This window comes from Xiphias gladius, chromosome 8 (genome assembly GCF_016859285.1).
Source record: "Xiphias gladius isolate SHS-SW01 ecotype Sanya breed wild chromosome 8, ASM1685928v1, whole genome shotgun sequence".
NCBI classification, from domain to species: Eukaryota; Metazoa; Chordata; class Actinopteri; order Istiophoriformes; family Xiphiidae; genus Xiphias; species Xiphias gladius.
Genome location: NC_053407.1, coordinates 5,773,144 through 5,796,629, shown reverse-complemented (window position 1 = coordinate 5,796,629; position 23,486 = coordinate 5,773,144). Strand labels below are relative to the sequence as shown.

Genomic DNA, 23,486 nt, shown 5'->3' with positions numbered 1-23,486 from the left:
GTTCTGGGGGTTGGTGAGTTGAGCATGTAATTTACATGCTCTGCTCCATTGGGACAGCTGTTTTCTGATGTATCCACAGCCACCAGACACACAAACAATGTCATTGATTTTGTTTCCACAGGTTGTTCTGTCTGAGCAACTCATTAAAGGCATGTTGTAGAAAATCGGGAAGCCAGAGATCACAACAATCAGTTTTTCATTCACTTTGTTTAAAGTTAAAAAAGTTTAAAGTTCCTTTGAGTAGTTGAGTGCCGCGTCTGAGCATATTTGCAAAAAGCTGAGCCTTTCTCAGCTTCTCTCTTTACTGTAGCTGGGCACTTTTTGAATCTGTCAAGCTCAGCAGGGGGCACAGGGCTGCAAAGACAGGTCTTGAATGTGTATGTGTTAATGTCCTGTAACTATAGACACAGTAGCATCCCTCAATACAACAGTAAGTTTGATGGTTTAGTTGTCAGTTCTTCATCTTTTGGGCAAACAGAGACTCCCTGTGTTGGGAAACTGTTCAATTTTGGAGATCTGGGCTCTGAATGATGAGTGCTGATCTTCCCTCTCCTGAGAGAAGGAGGATTCAAAGTCAGACTCTGAAATACGACCTGCAGTTGAGGTAGGAGCTCTGCTACACATGGAGTAAGGAGAGACTAACATTAGCTAATTATAGACAGCCATTATACTATGACTTCCCATGATATAGCTCTTGGAGAGAGACTCTTGACATGAAGCATCATGAAATCACCTTCATATTATGTTACAATAAGGAGTTAAAACTGAAATTTTTAACTTATTTTGTAAAATGTATTTTTGCATGGTGCTGCTGTATAGCGCATAAAAACTGACACCTTGTTTGTCCTCACTCTCACTGTTCTGGATAGAGGGCATTAGCAGCTGCCTATGTTATTGGCTGACAATACCAATAGTCTGCCATGCATAAATATAACTGTTTGTGAAGTACTTAAATATTGCAAAGTCGGTATCATCCTATGTTAATTTAGTGGGCGTTACCTGGCCGGTCAAGGAATATTTCATTCAGCTAGCCAGACACAGTAGATCTGCATGCACATTGATGTGAGACAACATTACAAGGGCAACTTCAGATGATATGCAACCTTTGTAGCTTCAACATCATGTTGAGTAACCTCTCCCTGACAATGTGTGAAGTTATGGATTTTAGCTTTAATGTGAGTTTCCACTCAAAATTCTAAATAAAAACTGCAATAATATTCAAAACTACTGCAAAAGCAATTTTAGTCAAAATTCTAATTAAGTCTGTATGACCACCAAATACACAAGTAGTTCACACTATAGTGCAGGCTGACCATACATCAGGCTCTTTAGCAACAAAACTCAGTTTTATTCTATTTGAGTGTGAGTGGAAAATGACAATAAATTTTGGGGCAAACTGTCGCTTTAAGGTAAGAAAATTTATTCTGGTTTATAGACAGGTAATACCCTTTCTGGGGCTGAACAATATGCAAAAACATCATATTGTGTTTATGTGACAGATATAATGATATGAGTCACAATTTTGGTGGGAATTTTTGAATTTCATTTTTACTGAAAAAAATATAAAAATGTTGATGATGTGAGTTTTGCTGGGGTCTATGCCAAACAAGCACGTTCCCTTACATCTAGTGAATATGATTTGTAGGCCAGGGCATAACTGTAACACCACAATGCTTCATTTGTAATGGTATGCTGTGACACATTTTACTTTCATCAAAAAATTGCAGCTCCTGCAATGTGGATATTGCACCTGTCCATATTGCGATTTGGATAATATTTTTGATTAATTGTCCAGCCCTAACTTTTCAGTACAAGTATGAATGGAGGTGACTTACCCTGGAGTGGCCTGCCATGACAGTATGCTGACTGCTCTGGAGGAGGTAGAGACTGGAAAACAACTGCTCTCCTACATCAAAATAACACAAAATAGTAGAACTCAAACATCTGCAGCAAAAAACAGTAGTGTCTGGCTTATATTTAGCATGTAAAGAATTTTCAAAAGCATTTTCAAAAGGAATTTCATTCTTTCTCAAGCCTCAGTGCTTCCTGAGGAAACCGAAAATTTCTAGTAAAAAAGGACATTAACCCATAAACAAATGCAGGGCAGACAATAACCAGTGGCAATGATATGTAACAGTATCCAGCCCAGAGAAAGTAGCCAGGCCCAGGCTGAACTCTGTGTGACATTCCCAATATTCAGAGTCTGCAGAGAATGAAGGCTTTGGCCTTCACTACAATTTGTTAAACTATCAGACCAGTTTTTTTCCCAATCCCAGTGCATGTCGCTACCTCAATTGCCAGCACCTGGATCTTATAAAACACAGAGGGACAGTTTGTGGTGATGATAACAAAGGAGAGACTCAGGGTGTGTGAGAAAGAAAAAGTGAAACAGAGAATGAAAAAGAAGGAACTTTCAAGAGAAAGGAGAAAATGAGTGAGTGAGTGACAGACAGATGATGAAGTGAAAGAGGAAGAGACAGAATGAGGAGATGGATAGAGACTGAGTAAGTGAAAGAGGAGAGGTACCCAAGCATCATTAGGTAGATTTTCTTCCACAGGTAATTCGTTCTTTATCTGTCTGGCTGTCCATGGGACGCCCATGAGTTCAACATACATCAGCTTCATCCTCTCACTCATCACCTGACCTAACATTTGTCAAAATGTTAACCTTCTAAAATCATTCTCAGATATTCTGTACAATAGGTTAAATGTATTTACCTGAGCTAATATTAGCTTGCTCTCACATTCTGAGCTTTCTGGATCACAAAAAATGTTGAAAAAGCAGTATGTTCTTATGAGGACATGTCATTTTGATTTAAAAGACACATTTGTAAAGCTTTAGCACAAATTTCCCCAGGCGTCCACTCAGACACATTTTAGAGAATGGTGGATTTCAGAATCTGTGGAACAGAAAAAAAAGACCTCAAACCAATTTATTTGATAGAGAAAATATTTTATAACGGTCCTTCTGACTTCCTCCGAAGTCATATGTTTCTATGTGAACATCACACTGTGGCCATTTCCTGCTGTAAAACATCAAGTCATAATGCAAAAAAAGGTTGTGGTTTTACTATGATGAAATATACTTGGACATGAGCTTCAACAACTGAAATAAAATTTTCCACACAGCTGTAAATTGAGATCTTACAATTAGGAATCATTAATACATTGCTTGATGCAGGGGCATGTAAATCATCAGTGCTGTTTTACCTCTGTTGACTGTCACATTGGGATCAGTAGATGTTGTTGTTTAGTGTGTGGAGCTTAATATAATTTTGATTATCAGTTTGGGAATGCCATTGATATAAATCAACCACATTTTAAACTGTCCTGAGTATGGCTTCTTACTTCATAACAGGTTCTGTAACTGACTGTATCTGCTGGTGTTGTCTCTCTGCAGATCTCTCCCAAAGCTTTCCACTCTCCCTGCTGGTGTTTTGTCGAGGCAGCTGCATTCCCAGAGACACTGGAGGTGAGATGGCAAGAACAGCAAGAAGGTAAGAATGAATGATTATTAATGATGGTATGAAATACAGATGTACACTACATGAGAGGTTCCCAGGGAGAAACAGAGCACCTCTACAATGTTCCATAATCGCATAATGTTTTTTTTAACTGAGTGAATCATATAGACAGAACCATCACCTTTCCTGTGCTTGCTTTTGGGGAACACAGGTATTGTGTTGGGAGGATGTCTGAGGTGTCCACCAGACCCACTTGTATTTTGCTCAGATCCCTGAAAAGCCACCAATGTTTTCAAGAGACAAAATTGCCACTGTAAGAACACTGATTATATTCCCAGAAGTAAGTTTGACTTGTGCTCGAGCATATTCTTGTGTCTCCATTCACTAATTAAACTAGTTAAATGGCAACTACTTTTCAGAAATTTAAGGCTTTGAAACCTGGATTTTGTTTTAATGAAGGTGGCCAATATTTTTATTATTAACGTGAACAACACCTGAAGAAAAAGCCGCAGATTGCCCAGTGAACAAAGAAACGCGAGGAATTAGGTAATCAGACTGTTTTTAATGACCTAAAGCACTTATTTGCAAATAAAAATGTATATTAAAAATGTTAAAATATCTTTGTAAAACTGTGTGCATGTACAAATACAGTTTTACAATCAAAGGTGAACCAAAAAAATGACCTGCAAAATTTAATGGATGTGTAGAACTGATATTTTTTAAGTGGTTCATTCAGTAACAGTAAACTGCCGACTTAAATAAAGCCTGCACTTTGCTTTGTGTACTCGATTATAAAGCTATCGCTAGCAAGATTTGCTGGATCTGGACAAATTAGACCTAGATTTAAAAAAACAGTTATCCTACAAGATTCATGGCCTCTAAATGGTAACGCTTCAGTTTTTTAGCTGTAATACCTGAACAAACTGATGCAGAACTGAGACCAAATCAAATGATGACCTGGGTCGAGTTGGATGGACAGACAGCTTCAAATCAGTTTCACTTTCAGTGGTCTTTGCATCTCCTGTGTCTTCTATTTTGTCAGTTTTCATATGGTCCTGACAACTGCCTGAGTCCACTTCAGATTCAAGGTCTACAGTGTCCATAATGATATCAACACAGACATCCTTCAATTTAGATTTTTCCATTGGGTCCTGGACGGTCTCGCAGTCATAGTTTTCTGGTGTGTCTTCATTTGACTGACCTTCACTCCCCTCTACATGCAGTAGAATCACCATCATCATCGTCAGTTACCAGAGACTTGAGCTGTCCGTTTTCTTGCTCTGAGACTTCCTGACTTTGAGGTTCACCCATTGATGTCACTAATACACATTCCTCAGTCATATGTATATCACACATTTTATCTGTTTGCTTCATGTTGCTGGTAACGTCAAAAGGATTGCTAGGTACTGTTTGTGCTGTAGTTGTCTCTAATTCTTGGATACTGACAATACCATCTGTTTGAGCAGCTAATGGTATAGCATTTGTCTGTGAGCTACTACTAGATTGACTCAGAGGTTCTGAAGGGTCAGTGGGGAGATCAGCTGCTGATTTGTCTGTTGGCCTCTTCTCCCCTCTTGTTTTCTCAGAAACTTGATGTCTTTGACTTGGCAGCTGACTTAGTAGTTCAGCATCTTAAGTTTGGACCTCATCATGACAAAAGCTTTGCACTTGGGTGACAGGGTTAGGCCCATGATTTAAACTTTGGCTATCATCAGAATTGAGGATGTGGAGCAACTGTTTATCTCTCCCAATCCCACATCCATTGTTCGTATGGCTGGAGTCAGCATCCTTCTCAGTGACTTTCTGAGAGAGATTTTGTGAGCAGTCTGAGGGCTTACAGACTTACAGTGGTGTCTCAGTTTCCAGGAAGTCAATGACCTGCTGTGTGTTGCTCTTCTCTGCAGTCCAATCAGTAGTTGTCTGGGTCAGTATCTGTGTTTCTGGTGTTTCTGATGTGTGCACTGCCTTTCCTCTCTCCTCTGCTCCATCTGTCCCTTGTCCATCGGCTCTATCTCTTTTTTGTGTTTCAGGGTTTCTGGGGTCCCCTGCATTCTCTGCTGACCCCTGGGTACCCTCTCGTCTGTCTGCTGTATCTGTTGGTTTGGCCGTGAGTGTTCCTCTCTTTTCTCCAGCACTTCCTCCCTCCTTTACACCTTTTCCTTGGACTTCTTCTCTATTCCACTGCTGCTCTGTATTTCTTCCCTCTTCTTTTCTGTTGTTCTTTTCTTGTACCCAATCATCCTTCTCTCCTTGTTTTTTCTCACTCAGTCCTATGTTCCCTTCTTCATTTTTTCTTTGCTCAGTAAACCTCCTGATCCATCGATAGACCTGTGGTCAGGCCTTGATACAGATGTAGTGCTCAAACAGCTCAAACAGCTGATTAGCAATAATCTGATTAGTTTTGCTGCTCAGATTATTTTCAGATACAGAGGAAGTAGTATAAATTAAATCTGAAACTACATTAGGATCATCCTTACTTGTCTTATAGTTCTTTATATATTTTTTCAATATATTGGTGTCATTGCCTGTTTTTCCAGAATGACTGCAGGGACTGAAAAGGTTGTTGGTGATTAGTGGGCAGGTAAACAGGTTTTGAAGGGTTTAGGGGCTGTTTAAACTGAGATTGTTGATCGTGGTTTAGGGCTTCTTTTCCTGAAAGAGAACACAATGTACATTATCAGAAAATACAATGTTTTTTATCATTCGCTTGTCAATTACAATATATTGCTCATAAAAATGGCACAGTGTCATAATACAATACATGTGGTGATCAGCTGAGAGCTGTGCTCCACTCCTCACCCAAGTGTCCAAGAGATACCGCTGCAGATCAGATGATAAGACCACAAAGTCAATCATTGATCTTAGGCCAAAGGTGTTCTGGTACCAAGTACACTTATGAACCACCTTATGCTCAAACATGGTGTTTGTTAATGCTAATCCATGGCTAGCACAGAGGTCCAATAACAACACCACTCGGGTTCAGATCAGGCATGCTGTTCCTCTCAATCCCCCCCCCCGAGGTTTCTCCATCATTGCCCACATGGGAGTTGAAGTTCCCCCAGAAGAATTATAGAGTCCCCACGTGGTGCCCTTTCCAAGACCCACCCATAGACTCCAAGAAGGAGAGATACTCTTGAACTGCTGTTGGGCACATAAGCACAAACAACAATCAGAGTGTTCCTCTTAGCAACTTGCAGTCGTACTGAGATGACCTTCTCGTTCTCTGGGGAGAACTGCAACACAGCGGTTCTCAGCCAGGGGCTTGTGAGTATCCTCACACCCGCGCAGCGCCTCTCACTACGGTCAACTCTGGAAAAGGATAGAGTCCAACCACTCTCCAGGAGTTTGGATCCAGAGCCAAAGCTTCTGTATGGAGGTGAGCCCAACTGTATTTAGTTGGTACCGCTCCACCTCCTGCACCAATATATGATATATATATTATATATATGATATATAATATATATATTTATTTATTTGTTTATTAAATAAATATTATATATATATATATATATATATATATATATATATATATATATAGAGACACACACACATACACACCTTCGCTTCATTTTAGCCAGGAAAAACCGTGTAAGGCTGGCTAGTAAAAGTTCAAATGTAACTAAAAACAGCTTTGTCTTTGAATCTATTTGTGATGATCACCAACAATTGTGTGCTTTGGTTGTATATAGGCTACTAAACATGTTTGTTTGTATGTGTGTGTGTACCTCTAATTCAATCATGTGCTGTGCCTGCGCTTTTGTCAGTGAGGACAGTTCAGTTTGTTTCTGAAGCTCATTGTATGCTTCTTTCACTGCTGGAAGGTCTTGCTGCTCACTCTTGATGCAATCCAGTAACATTTTCTTCTGTTTAACACAAACATACAGTACATAGACACACATTAAAGACATGATCACTGTTTTCAGACGTTTCAGTATGACAAACAACAATCACTTTTTCCTTTTTGGACATTACAATTTAACCTGACTAATACTTTTGTTAAATAAAAATGACACTATTACATTGCCTTCTTTCACACAACAGTTTTTCTGCCACCTCTTTGTCCCAGCTGGTTTTGGAAGTAGCGTTACTCTCCATCAGTTGGGCCACCTTGTCTTCCATTGTCTTCCTTTTGTCTTGCATCACCTCATATTCCTGCTTAAGGGCCTGCAGTAAAATTAATCATCCATAGGATTTTTAATGCAATACTAAATTTTTATGTGTTTATTTAACGTGAACAGAAGGTCTTAAACAGGGCAGGGAGAGAGAGCTTCATACTAATACAAATCAGTTGGCTTGTGACATTTTAATCCTGATTTTAATAATTTGCTGAATGAATGGGTGAATTAAAAAGGAGAAGGGGGCACAGAGAGAGAGAGAAGAAAAGAGAATAATAAACTGTAAATCCATAAATGGAGAATAAACACACTATCATTCAGTTGCGGAGGGGACCATATTCAAAAGTACATGCTGTGATATACAATATCACATTCTTCACATTCATGAGAAGAAACGATGGCCATCATTTATTTCTGTCCTTGTGTACAGTCATTCTATAATCATTTAAATGAACCCTGAAAAATTCCTGATCTGTGTGGGACAAATACTGTAAGTGGTGCAGGGTTTTACCTGGAGAGATGCAGAAGGTTTCCTGTTATTCAAATCCACTTTGACATACAATTGCTTATATCAGTTAAAAAATAAACACTGATGGATTTAAACACCCAAGAAAGCCCGAGGGGGGGGGGGTCAAGAGGAGCAAATTTACAATTTTAGCCTTATTCTTTTCAGCTGTAACCCCGGCGGTTTGAAACAGACTTGGGAGCAAAGAAAAAATAATTATACAAACGTAATTTAAAGTGTTAAATAGGTTTTATTATAAGTACAACAAGTACAAGGCTTTAGTGCTTCTCTGTTGTGGGATGATAGGGGTATACAAAAGCACGATGAAATGGCTTTGATATTCCTTGCAGCCAACAAGAAAAAAAATGAAATCAAGACAGCAAGGGGGGGGTGGCCCGAGTAAGAAGTGAACCACTGTCGTAACCCTTAAAACCCAGAGTTAAACCTGAAGTGACTTCACTAACTACAAATCCTGCTTCGTAGTACTGGCCTCTGGTTTAATATTATGTGACTTTTTTTTACTTTTTGATTAAGTAAAAGTTGTTGTTATCTGCTTTTGAGCTCTATTGCTATGATTGCCCTTAGGTGCGAAAACACAAAAAAAATATAAAAGAACATGAAAGAAAACACAATATTTCAGACAACAAAACAAAAAAACCAACATTATAGTGTTGTTTTTTAAAAAGTTTTTCTGTTTTCTGTTTGGTTTTATGAAATGTTGTGTTTGCTAATTTGTATTTTATAAAATGTGTTTCATCAAATACTGTTGTGGTTTTGTTTTGTTGATATGTTTTCTAATTTGTTAGTGTTTTTAAAATGTTTTTTTTTTTTAAATTATTTGTTTTTTCTTTTGTTGTTGCTCTTTCTAGTTTGTTGTTATTTTTTCTAAAATGTATGTGTTTTCAGTTTAGATTCAGTTTATAAATCTTGATTCAAATGGCAAGTAAAGGTATGGGGATAGTAGGTCTCTGCTAATGTATCTGTGTACAATATGAACAGTTATGTCCAAAAACCAACAAATGATGAGAATCTCTGACCTGGTACTGCTCTCTTTGTGTCTGCAACTTCAGATCTACTCTGTTTACTGTCTGTGTCTGACTCAACAACAGCTGCTGGGTCTGCTGCAAAGACCTCATTACCTCCTGAACAAACACACAAATACAGTACATACACACAATATGATGTAGATATCCACAATGAAACTATACTACTACATTACAGTAACATGACCGACCAGGCTTGTTTTAGCTTATTTGCACTTTGTAATCATAAAAGGCGAAATGCACTTTTCATCCAATGCAAAGACACTATTTTCAGTATTACTTTGGAAAGTAAAACATCCTCCAAAACAACCACACTCACAAAATAGGTTATGGTAGTGGTCACATATGGTTTCCTTCCTATTTTCAATTTTTCCTCACCTGTTTTTCTGCTCTTACAGCTACATTTTCCTCCCTGAGTTTCTTGTTCATTTCAGTTTCCTAAAAGTGAAAGAAATGTAGAAAAATAATCAGTTATCAGTTTTCTGCCAAATTGTTGTTTTGATTTGATGGATATCATTAACAAATAGTTTTGGTAGCTGGCATTTAGAAAATATGATATTAAATATACAGTATATTTAATGATTGTCATTTACCATGTTCAGTTTCTGGTGCAGCTTCTGTATGTGCTGCTCTTTGCCTGTATGACTGGTCTTGTCATGTCTGACTGACGTCATCTTGGCTTTAATCAGCTTGTTATTCACTTCTTCCGACTCCTAAGAAAACAAGGTACATCCAACAACTTCAAAAGTACAAAATTATGAAGGAGTCCAGTTGGCCTAACAGCTGTGGTGCATGCCACAGCAGTTATTTTGTCTTGTCTAGGCTGAGCTAGAGATGGATCACAACGTAAGCTGGGTGCTTGTAACTTAAGTAGGCTACCATCATTACTGTTCAGTCTTTGAAAATCTAATGTTTACATTCAAATTAATATTTTCACCATGTTAGTCAGTTTAAACTACCGCTTGAACACTGGCAATATGGATGTGTGTGTGTGTGCTATAGTATAGCATTTGGTATCAAGAATTGCAGAAATTCAATGGTATTGGTGCGGACTACCAAAACACTGGATATTGTGATATCCTTAGCTTCAACGTTCACTGTTAAACTTCTAGATATATTAAATAAATTATGATGACATCTAGCATGAAATATCTCCATATGTTATGGCAGTTTAAAGTCCTGCACCTGGTGGGGTACTGGTGGATACCCAATGGGTAACTGCAAAAATCATGTGTAATACGTACAAAATATATTTATATTCATTCATGGGTAAGGACACGGGTAAAAATGAACTAAATGTGAGCGGGCAGCAGGTGAAATAAACATGAGACCAAAAAAAAAAACAGAAAACAGAAATTAAAAAAGAAGTGGAGTTTTTTTAAACATCTAAACCATTTAATTTTATCAAGCCTAATTAGCTGCCATGATTTTTTTATTTTATTGTTAATGCCTATGACAAAAGTTTCAATTCATCATCATTATCGAACTGAAAATGCAGCTGACTGATAGCACCGACTTTAGATATGTGGACAGATGATTACAGCAAAATTGGTTCTCTTCGTTACTTTGCATTACATTAACAAGTGGGAGCTGACTCAGAGAGAGGTTTGCACATCTGAATGAGACAGTACATTACATTAGTAAAATTTTATCTGCCGTTTTGGCAGATAACGTTTTTCTAATTAACATTGCGGGAATGGGTACGGGTTGAGTCGCGGGACTTATATTAACGGATCTGTTCTGGGACTGAGCTTTGTGGGTATGGGACAATTGCAGGTTTGCAAAATTGGACCCGTGCAGGACTCTGGGGCAATTTTCCACATACCTTTTTCAGTGACACATTGGTTGCTTCTTGTTTTTCATTTGCAGAAGTCAGTTTCTTATTGATTCTCATGGCCTCATCAACTGTAAGAATTACAAATGGTAAGGCACTGTCATATATAATGCTATGACAGAACTACAATGGTCTAACATTGCTGTTAATTAGTGGCACATAAGAGCAGACAGGAAGGGCCCTTATACAAATCACAATCTCAACAATATTTTTTTAATGAAAATATTTTTAAAAATCTTTTTTAAATTAGCAACAGCCATGGCAAAATGAGACAACTGTATAAATGTATCATCTATTTACAGAAATAGACATACTGTGGTTTGGGAATGTGATATAAATGTGTTTTAAAACATGGTCAGTGTAGCTGTGACAATGTAACTTGCTGCAATTTGAAATCCCAATGGCTACATGATAATGTTAAGCCTTCTACTGTTCTACTGTTAACAGCACATATTTCACATTTGTCACGACAACAATGGCAAATTAATGTCTTTCAACATACAGTATACAGCATACAACACACAATATTGTGTACATTACTGTAAGCCTCCAGGGAAACTGCTACCTACTATTGTCAAAAATCATGACAAGACATATACACTGTGTAAACGCACTTTATTATTTTGTCTCCATTTTTAAGAAAGTATGTTACTCCTCTAAATAGTGGATCACACATAAATAAACAGAAGGCAGAGTTTCCTTCACTCAATACTGAACCATATTATGGGCAAGACACAAGATTTAAGAAGCTTTGAATGTGAATGGTGGTATTTGGCACTACATTGTCTAGAGCTTACCATCTATAGCAATAAACACTAAAATAATCTACTCAGGCCTAAAACTATATGATATTGGGCAAAAGGTCATCTCAGAATACCAAAGCTCGTTGAACCTTGAAGCACCTGGGCCACAGCAGCAGAGGATGATGACTGACTCTTCTATTGTCAGCTGACAACATGGAGAATAAACTACACTGGACATGTGGTCAATAGAAGTAGATGGCTAAAGAGCAGCAAAATGTCACAAATGTATCAACATCAGGATTCTTTTTCGTTGTCAACAGCATGGATCTGTGAATCAATCCTGCTTGTTAATGGTACAAGCTACGGGTTTCAGTGTTGTGGGAATGTTTTCTTTGCTCAATGACACTAAATCTTGTTGCTGACTTTGGAGATCTCTTCATAGTCAAAGTCTACTCTTTATCAGAATATAATGGAGGAGCATAAAGTCAAAACTGTACGTTTTTTAGGCTCGCTCCCTCTGTAACATTCAGTAGCACGTACTGATGTACTGCTTGTACCCTGATTTGTATAGAACATTTTTAGTTTGGCTTTAAGCAAACAGTGTCTTTGCAGCATAGTACAATATATAAACATACAGCCATTAATACAGGAGGAACATTTATATATCCACACATCCATCCTTACATTCATTCATTACCATTTTGCTCTAGTTTCTCATGGGCTTGCTTGACCATAGCACACTGCCTGGACAGAGCACTGAATTGTTTCTCCACCTCCCCCAGCTGGTTCAAGCGGTTGTCCTTTGACCTGTTCTGCAAGGCTAGTTTCTGTTCCTGTGGAAAAGGTATAGTTAAAACAGAAAAAGAAATAAGCACTCTCTACGGAGAAAAAAAGATACTCTGATTTGTGGAAGTACATTACAAAACTCTAGTAATACATGTTAAGCTCCAAAAATGTTGCAAAAATGAATCAATCAATGAATACATAGAGGAATGAGGATGAACTGTGAAAATGTTTTAACTGTGTTTCTTTTCCTTATGGCAATAGTTTGACATTTTGGGAAATAGGCTTATTCACTTTCTTGCCACGAGTTAGCTTGAAGATTGATACTACACTCATGTCTGTATGTTGAATATGAAGCTACAGCCAGCACCTAGTTAGCTTAGCTCAGCATCAAGACGAAAAACAGGGGGAAACAGCTAGCCTGGCTCTTTTCACATGTAATGGAATCCACCTACTAAAGTGAAGACAAGGATCTAGGAAGTCACCTCTCCTGGCCAAGAAATAACCTCAAATAACCTGTAAAACCCACACTTTCATTTTCACACTTTGGTTTTTGTATAGATGAAACAAATGAGATATAGCCTTCAGACATGCTGGTAGAAATTTATTTATTTTTTAACTTTGAACAGAAGAAACCCAGCTGTTTACCCCTGCTACCAGTGTTTATCTCAAGCTAAGCTAATTATTTGCTGGATCTAGCCAATTGTTCCATGTGGGTTGCTCAGTTTAAAGGCATGCACAAAACAAGAGGAGGCAAAAGGCAGAGGCACATTTTGTCAGACATAGAATACTACAGTGGAAACAGCTGTCAGAGGATCATGGTTTAACACAGATAGTGTCTGTCAATTTCAGTGGGATGAGGGAATCAACTCAGCTCATGCCTTAGAGCGCTTTACTGCTCTTCAAACTTGATTGTCTGTATCAAGCTGAGTGGATTCTTTCTTCTCTCTCGTTTTCCCACTCATTTTCCTCTCATTCTTACTCCCTCCTATCCCTCTTTCCAATACATCAGCTCTCGACTCCCTCTCACTCTGCCGAGCCACTGTTATGTGAAGAAAGTTGAATGAGGCTCAGCTATAAAATATTTTAAAAGATATTATATTTTCTCTGCTCTGTTGGCAGTTCAAAGTGTCACACACTCCCTAATCTGTTACTCCTGATGAGCTCTTCCCTCCAAACCCATCCCTCCTTGGCACCATTCCCTCATCCTCCTCTTAATTTTTCTCACTCCCACAAATCTTCTGTCAACAGTTTGTATGAGTGGAAAATCCTTCCTTACCAGCTCATTTGATTTCTTCTCAAAGTTGTACTTCAGCAACTGTAAAACAGCAGAAAAAAAAAATAAAATAAAAAATGATACAGGTTTTCCATTTTTGATGAGCAGAGCAGTGTGGGTTACTGTGTGTGAATTTGATCGATAGGTTTTCCACCCTTTTCATGATCCAAAAAACGAAAATGTTACATTCATCAAAGAAAGAATTTTCTGCACAGTAACCCATGATGCCACACCTAAGAATGAACTTTGAATCTCAGACTTTAAGTCAACATGGATGAGAAGTCATTTAAGTGCTCAGGGAAGAAAAATACATTTTGAACATTTACAATTCTATAATAACTAGGCAAATTCTGTCTAATAAGAAAAACATGCCATATTATTGAAACCCCCAAAAAAGTTAATAAATGGACATTACAGTGGGATGGCTTTATCAACATACACTATTGTTTCAAAATTGTAACTTTGCTATATTGATAAACATGACATAGATGCTATCAGTATGATGTTAGTATCAATATAGTTAGTCATGACTACTCAAAGTATATAAACCCTGAATACAAATATTAATTATATAGTATAATTTAATAAGTATATAGTAGTATTATAAGGTTATGTAATATAATATCTATTATTTATTGTTAATATTTCTGTAATATTCATTATTTATGTAAAATACTATACAACTAATGATTGTCTTCACTACTGATTAATCTGCCAATAATTTTTTTGATTAATCAATTAATCATCTGGTGACATCTTCAAATGTCATGTTTTGTCCAACTAACCCAAAGATATTCAGATAACAAACATATAAAACAAAATAAAAAAAACAACAAAATCATCCAATCGTCACGCTGGAGAGGCTGAAATGATTGAAATGTTTAATCGGTTATGAAAATTGTTTGTTGAAATGTATCTTGTGTTAAAAAAAATAAAAAGAAACCTCCTCTGTTTGGTATGTCATATAGTACAGATATTTAAACTTTCTTTTACCTTCTGTAATAGCTTTGTGATTACTGTATATTTTGCCTCAAGTGTAGCTGTCAAGTGTGCGGGAACTTTTACACCAAAGGTTTCCCTCGAGGTTATCATATTTTTGGGACAATTTATTACACAAGCAGCACTTCATTAACCAGTATCACTGGGGTTCTCGTTCTGGGGCTCCAGAGCCCCAGGGAGGACAGCAAATAACTTTTAAGGGGTTGCAAGGTGATTAATGGTTATGGGGGGATAAATGGTTTTCAGATTTTTGTCAAATTTTTGTTTAGTTTATTTCTCATGAAATGTTTAATTCCCTCTTCCAATGATTAATCAAATAAAACAACAAAAAAGGGGAAATATTCTTTCATCATATGCAGCAATCAAAAGTATTGGAGGTTGCCAAGGTTTTGTTTAATATATTAAGCTTGAACTACATACGATTAAGAAGCACTGCCTATATCGGGCGGCATGCTTACAAAGACAGCAAATCATTTGAGAGCAGGAGACAATAGAGCATCTTGTTAATTTTAGAGGGCAACATGACTGCTTAAAAACACACTTCATGTCCCCAAGGATCAAATGATGAACTTCTAAAAATATAACCTTGATTATCAATACATATTGAAATACGGAAAATCAAAAGGGTCACTACCTATACACATATTACATATATTAGTATGGGTATTCATTAGCCACAGTGAATTTCATATGCATATTATTTATTAACTAACTGCAATGATTAATTATTTAGATTTAATTATGGATTAATTGAACTGTTCCAGTGGAATTCAAATTTGTAATTTAGCAGTTCATCAAGGTATGGCAATTAAATCATTTCAATCCCAACTGCCACTGATGTAAAAACGTGTTTAATTAAAGAAATCCACCAGACCATGTCACAAGAATGAACACAACTTGGCCACACTTTAGCCAAACACTGCAGTCACTGTCTCCCAGATAGAATATCAAAAACAGTCTCTATTGTCTCTGTAACACGATTGGTCTGTTAAGTGCAGCGGACCATTGGGATGGCTGTATATCACCTCTGTGAGTCTGGGTTATGCCTATGCATCAACACCCTATGCCCTGACTCTGGTTGGGCATGACCTTTCCTTATTTACTTATAACTTTGAACTGTTTAATTATAAAAATAACTTTTTTCTGATTTTAAATAGAATAATGAAATAAAGAAAGGACGACAAAAAGCCAGGTGATGTGAAGAGTGGGAGTGCTGGTGTGCGTATGTGTGTGTTTGTGCGTGTGTGTGATAGACAGACAGAGATAGTGCTGGGATGTTCAAGTGTTTTTTGCCCTTGGTATATTGCCCCTTGATTACGAACCACTAAAGGTACTGACTATTTTGAGTATTTTGACTTCTCCAGTATTTTATTGCACACCTTAGGCCACAATACTGCAGGCCCTCTAACAAGATATATCGGTATTTACAGTGAATAAACAAAACTCCACCAACTCATATATATTGTATCACAGTGTCAGAAATAAAAACACAACCTGGAGACAATAGAAGTATTTAAATTAAAATGCAAAACAATTACTGACACTAACAAACACTAAAAGTTGTGTAACTGGAGCAGCAAGTCAGCACTACGGCGACATTTTAACACGATTTATGGTTGTTATACTTTCATTTATATGACGGACAGGTAGCTTGGTAACATATAAATGGCCAGGACGCGAGAGAAGGTGAAAGCTTTTGTCAGTGATTGACTCAGAGTGCAGGCATAGGGCTATTTCCTATAGGCAGTATGTACCAGTGTAAACTTGATTCGTATCAAACTTGCAAAAATACCAGCAGAAATTATTCAGGCATTCATTTTTGGCCAGCACTAGATGAAGAGAGAGAGAAGAGGCTGTGAGTGTTGTAAATCTCAGTACCTGTAGTGACCTCAGCTCTTCTTTTAAGTTGTTAATCTCCTTGTCCTTTAACCCAGCACTGACCTGGTATTTCCCCTGAAATGTTATATTATTATTGTGGGTTGAGTGAACTTACTACTCGACAGAAAACATTAACTGAATAAAATACTCTGAGTATCACACTGACATTTTTGGGAATAAGCTCTTCATACCTTTTCCTCCTCAATGTTTCTGATTTTCACCTGAAACTTGAGAAAAGAAAAGAAATTGCTCAGAGGGTTTTAATACATTGTGAAACATCTTGTTAGATATGAAAATTTAACCATAAAAACATACCTGGTTCCTAACATTGGTTAGTGACTCTATGTGCTGGTTAGCGACTGTGTCAATTTGACGTTGAAGAGATTCCTGTCATACAGGAAAAGACAAAATCAATCAAAACAACTGATGATCAATGAAATATGAGATAAAATGTACTATTTGTTAAATAATATGAAGAATATGATTACCTATGATATTTTGTGAATGTCCACCTAATGACCAAAATATAGATATTAAAGATGCTGACGTAAAGTCAGGAAGGTCCAGCCATACCTTCTCCCATTCCAGCTCCTGTTTCTCCAACACCAGTTTAGTGATCTGATCCTCAAAGCGTGTCTCTGCATCCTGAACCATAGATATAATTTACCATCTACTTAACACACCTACCTAAGACCAATAACAAAATAATATTTGTCTAAATAGTGTTCCACAATCACAAATACAGACATTGGAGGCACCTGATAAATAAAATAACAACACAGTAAATGTAGGTGGGGCCATGGCTGGTCCAGTGTTATCTTAGAAGGCATGGTACAGACTGAAAATTCCATTATCTCTTCCACTCTGTGGGCAGATAACTCTCTTTTCCATAACCGCAAACTGCTTTAAGTTTCCCTGGTTCAATCCTCCGTATATTTTGTAGAAGCACCCACGGATAGACTGCCATTAGAAGGGAGGTGATATTTGTGGAAAGCCATCCCTATCCTCCCTCTTCCCCCAGAGAAGGCAGGTAAAAGTCAATTGCTCTCTATATCCAAAGGACTTTTTTTATGTGTGTGTGGGAGCTGGTTAACTCACTGAGTTGATTTTATAAGTTCCTATTAAACTATGCTACCAGTGTGGCATTGTACTTAAAAAAAAATGAGGATTGCACAGGAGATAAAGCTGTTACCTTTCCTCTGAGGAATAATAACTGTGTGTGTGTGTGTGTGTGTGTGTGTGTGTGTGTGTGTGTGTGTGTGTGTGTGTGAGAGTGTACATGTGTTTAAAAAACACAAGAAAGCTTTATTAAGCCTGGAAATCCACGTAAATAAGAATAGGCACCTGCATATTAACTGAAGGTTGGGGGCACTAAAACCTAATTTATATTTTGCTTTTACTTATTATGTGAAAATTCATGACTGATTATATCATATATTTGTCATGGCTTTTCATCTCTTTACTGTTTTATTGCTGCTCTGAATGGATGCCTTTATGGGGCACTGAAAAAGAAAAAAACTAAGTATCTGGGCATAAAAATGTGATGGTGTATTTTATAGTTTAGTTGGAAGAAGTTAGAAACAGTTTAACCTAATGTTTTCCATCATACATGTTATTGTAATAAGTCACAAAGTCGTCTTCATTTACAACTCACTTAAAATAACTAGTATTTATTTGAATATTGCAAAAGGCCTCCCAGATCACGCTGGGTTTCATATGCACTTGTTTTTTAACATTGCCTCTTCCTACATGTATTGTTTTCCCATTTAGGGTTAATTCTAACAGTATACCACAGTATCAACGACTAAAGCAGTGGGCCGTACCATATTTAAAAAAAAGAAAAACCCATTGGAATTTGACCTGCTCAGGAATGTCCGGCACCATCATGACATCCTCTTGCTTCTTAACCTCTCCACCCAGTGAACAACACAACTACAAAGTGCTACTTTGATAACAGCAGGGCCTGAGGAAGATCAGACTGTTATACCATCTTATGTTTGTGTCCCAGTTAACATGGCCATAACAATAAAAACTAAATGGCAACAAACAACCAGCAGCCTATTTTTTTGCTCCTCTAACCTTTAAACACACTCAGGGTGTGTTGTCAGGTTGAAAGTACTTGCTGAAGGGCACAAACCATTATTTATTTTTGTTACTTTTACAAACATATTTACTTTCTTCTTACTGGTCAGGGGCCAAATGGCTTGTGTGTCCCCCATCTAGACGTAAAGTGCATCAAACCCAGCTGGCTCTGGGGCAGCTGGTTTCCTCTAAGGACACTACAAACTCCCCTACCATTTCTATGAAAGGATTCTGCTCTTTAGCCAAATGGAGCGCCATAAGTTCTACTCAGTAAATAATGATGTGACACAGAGGAACACAGGAAGTCAGCAATGCTGAAAACAATACACATAGTTTTTCATATCTTTGTATAGCTTCTGTTTAGCTTAGTTTCAGTAACTGTATGAACAAAGATGAACAAATACAAGGTATTTCATTCTTTGGATTGGTGGATCCCAACATGGATTCGAACTCCAATAAGGGGTCGCAAAATAAATCTTAGGGGTTGCCAGGTGATTGACAAGATGGGAAAGCAGAGACATATTTCTGTTATACAAAATTTAGTTGATTTATTTGAGCGTTCATCTAATCTTTTTTATTGAGAATTAATTGTAAACTTGATCACCTTAGGTCTCTGAAAATTACTCAAATAAAGGAAGAGAAAATCACTTTTTGGTTAAACTGGTCACAACCAGTGGAAATATGCAAGCAATGATGAGGGGCCACACATACATTGAATTGCTTTAAAGGATTACAAGATACATGGGTTGGGGACCACTACTTTAGACTGTGAAATCGAAAAACCATGCATAAAAAAGCCAGACACCTGCTATCACATGAGGTACATCAACATCATAAACTTGGAACACTTGAGTTGTGCTTTCACAATAATAGTACTTTAAATTTTAACCAAAAGATATATCTTTTCAATATTGAATTAATATAAAAAGACACACAAAGAGAGAAACTGTTGCTAGTATACCTTTCGAATATGCAGCTCCTCTACAGCCTCATGTAGATGGGTTTTAAATTCCAACAACTGTAGTAAGATGGTGCCATCACTTTCTGTTTGAAAGTGGACGCTGGACAGAGACAGCTCCTGCGCGAAGGCAGGTCCTCCTACCTGAATAAGAAAAATTAATGCCTCTAATTTAGCTACTCAAATACTTACCAAATCCAGAAGAAATACATAATTTTGACAAGATATGACAAAGTTAGGTTGCTATGTGTTCAAGCTCTTTTATGTTTACAGTAGAACCTTTTTTATTTTTTTATTTCAGCTCTCTCCAAAGATTTTCAATGGGATTTAGGTCAGGACTTATTGCTGGTCAGCTTACAACAGTCCATCTTTTCCTTTTAAACCATTCTTTTGTGCTGATGGATGTGTGCTTTGGGTCACTGTCCTGCTGAAATACACAAGACTTTCGCTTCGAATCTAGTTTTCTGACATGGGCTAACACATTTTGCTCTAAAATGCCTTGATAATCTTCTGATATCATCATTCTTGGAACCGTCTTAATAGTTTTATGACCGTGAACTTCTTGATAACATTACAAACTGCTGAAATAGGGAATTCAGGATCTTAGGTAATTGCTTTGTATTCTTTGGAATTATGTTTTTTTGATAACAGTATTTCTAATGCACTCAGATCTCTCTTTTGTCTTTGCCATTGTGAAAAAGAAACTGGAAACAAGTAGCCCCTTTTAATGCAGTAAAGCCATCATTCATTGGTTAATTCAAGTCGTGCACACTGAAAATTAGGCACAGGTGAGTCTTATTTGTTTTTTATTTTGTTTAAGGAACTAATTTAAATTCATCAAAAGGGTGCCAATAATTGTGTCGAGTGCATATTTTAGATCTGTATTTTTTATTTCACTATATGAAAGCAATTTTTTATTGCTGTTCAGTAACTTTGGACATTTTTTTAAATATTCTGAATACACAAAACTGGCTAATTTCAATTTATTTCTGAAGATATTCTAAATTCTGACTTAAAATTTACAGGTGTCAATAATTTCAGCCAGGACTGTCAATATTAGGAAACATGCAGAAAATATGTTTTTTTTTCTGAGAACAAAAATGAGATGAGTACAATGTATCATAATTATTTGTATTAAAATATTTTTTTTAAAACTAATCTTAAAATGTATAAATAAATCAGTTGTGTCTTCTAATGTCCGAAGTAGTAACATACATTGGTGTGGGAGGTGGGTGTCCCAGAGTCTGCACTGAGATCCATCGGGTTGTTCCAGGGCAGGACAAGGTCCCACTGGGTTTCTGCTGCCTTTTAATCAAGAAAAAAAACACTTTGTTGAAAAAGGTTAATAGAATAGGCTGTTTAATAAGCAGCAACACTCTGCTTTTCCACTTATAAGCTTATAATTACTTCCTCATCTCCAATTTTTAGTGCTAAGTGATTTTATTAGAAATAATAGGATGGCACATTAAACCCTCATAATGTTTCTCAATCACTACAATCTAACCTAATGGCTTTGAAATGACCATTATGGTTTTTTCTTTCTTTGTTTTACACCACTTCCATTACAGTGAGAAGATAAAACCTTGATAAGCCATCTAGGTTAAAATGAACCAGCCCATTGACACTAATAGGGGTCAGAGCAATAACACTGAATGGAAAAATTGCACTGTCAATGCAAAATTATCTAGGTTATTTAATTTGACCTGTGGATGGTCTTCTGCAACTGTCTCTGTCCCCTCAATATATCCAGGAAACTGACTGACACACACTGTGTTCATGCAAACACACACCTAATGTAAAATATGACTATTTAAGTGGGAGGTCTCCACTAGCCACTGATCTCTTAATAGAACAGACCTTTTTCCCCCATTTAACCTGCACTGGTATCAATCATGTTGGAGAAGTAAATGATCCCTGCTAGAATTGGCTACTATCATAAAATAACACTGTGACCCAGGCTGAGGAGGGAGGGAATGTCTTTATTTGCTTCCCCTCTGATTCAGTTGAGAAGGTATTAACCACCATCTCTAAGCCACGAAAAGACAAATTAAATACCTGCCATACGTTAAATGAGAACATTTATATCAAACAACATGATGTCTGTATCACCTTTGGGTGAATTAAGTTAGTAACTGTGTAATATACTGAGGAAAGAAAGTTAAACCAAGGCGCTAAGATTGTAATACATGTAATCACATTGCAGCTAACAACAATATAATACTAAGTTACTGCAGTACTAGTGTAAAAGTTTAACATTTTGTCATGTCCCAGAATGAAAAGCACAGGTGGAAATTAAAATTGTACTTCAAAAATTTAAATTCTACTTCAGTTTCAGTTGCATAGTATTGTGCACGGTGGCTCACTGTGACACTGTCATGGCTGATTGGGACACTTGAAGGGAACAGAGCCATCGTTAATGTTATTAGTTACACCTTTGCTTTCCTTCTATTACAAGTCAAAATGTCTATTACACAGCACACTGGAGTCTTATTGTGCTGGAGGGTTTCTGACTATTTATCAGTGAAGTTACTAATATTGCTCCATTCACGTATCATATTGCAACTCCAAAACATCAAGCTCTTTATAACTGTTAACTTTTTCTTTAAATGGGCGTTTAAAATTTGAACTGAATTCTTTGAACTAATTGTAAGTCACACACCTTTGTTTCCTTCATCAGTTTAAATTTATCCTCAGAGTTTCCAAATTAACATTACCTCCATAACATTGTCCAGTTTTAAATGTTATTAATGTGCCAGCAGTTGTAGCTAATGAACCCTGTTTACAGTCAGAATTTGTTACATTCCAAATAAATTTGACAAGAGTTTGAGGCTTCCAACTCAGATTTAAATTAACTAATTTTGAATGAAATTAATGAAAAGTTAATACACAGTCCATGAACAACGGACTTAATGTGAAACACTGCTAAACATTTAGCCTGAACTAAAAGTTCACTTTTAAGGGAATGTTAGCTAGCATTAACCTCCAATTTGTTACAATAAATCAAAAAATAATGTCCATTAATTGTCCATAATTTAAAGATATGTTATTTTGAAAATGTTAATTTCCTTGGATATTACAATGCTGGTCATTTTAAGTGAATTAGTCTGGTAAAGTTGTGGTTTGTTGGTTACATTACCTTTGGTGATTAGCCCAGCAAGCAAGGAATACGTAGATCACCAGCCGAACTGGTTCCGAACAACGCCCTCCTGTGTCCAGGCTCGCAGGCGCTCAGAAGAAGCTGGACTTTTCTTGACAGATTGCCATTGAGCACATTTGTTAGCTGCTGGCAGAGAGGGAAATGCAAATTTTTCAAAAACACAAAACACAAATTAAGTCGTTAAAATAGCAAATACATGGAGGGTACAAATTAAAACTATAATACCTATTTATCATTGGTTGCATTAACAACCAATGAAAAAGACTGTACAGACTGAATTAACTAAAGTGTGAATATATTTAAATATACAGTGATAACAATTAATTGAGAATCGAAAAAATAACATTATCTTTTATTATCAATCCTTAACTATTGTATATCCCTGCTGCATCCCTTATAACAATGATGCTCCCATCTCTGACTCTTAGAAAACGCTAAATTCTCCTTGAGCAGATGAAGGCAGCATGGCCAAGGACTAACTGTGGAGTCTGATCTGTGTCCATTTCCCATTCATTAAAATTCTTTAGCGTGTGTTTCAGCACATAGGTTACCATGAAGTCAAGCAAACACCGTGGGACATAACAGTATGTATCAAAAGGTCAGGCACAGAATTAAACTACTGTGTCAGAGAAGTGAGCTTAGCATAGTA

The 23,486-nt window shown here is 37.0% G+C and overlaps 1 pseudogene; it reads right to left on the bottom strand.

Moving 5' to 3' along the window:
- Positions 1–444: 444 nt before the first annotated feature.
- Positions 445–22,954, bottom strand: LOC120792830 (annotated as a pseudogene).
- Positions 22,955–23,486: the final 532 nt, after the last annotated feature.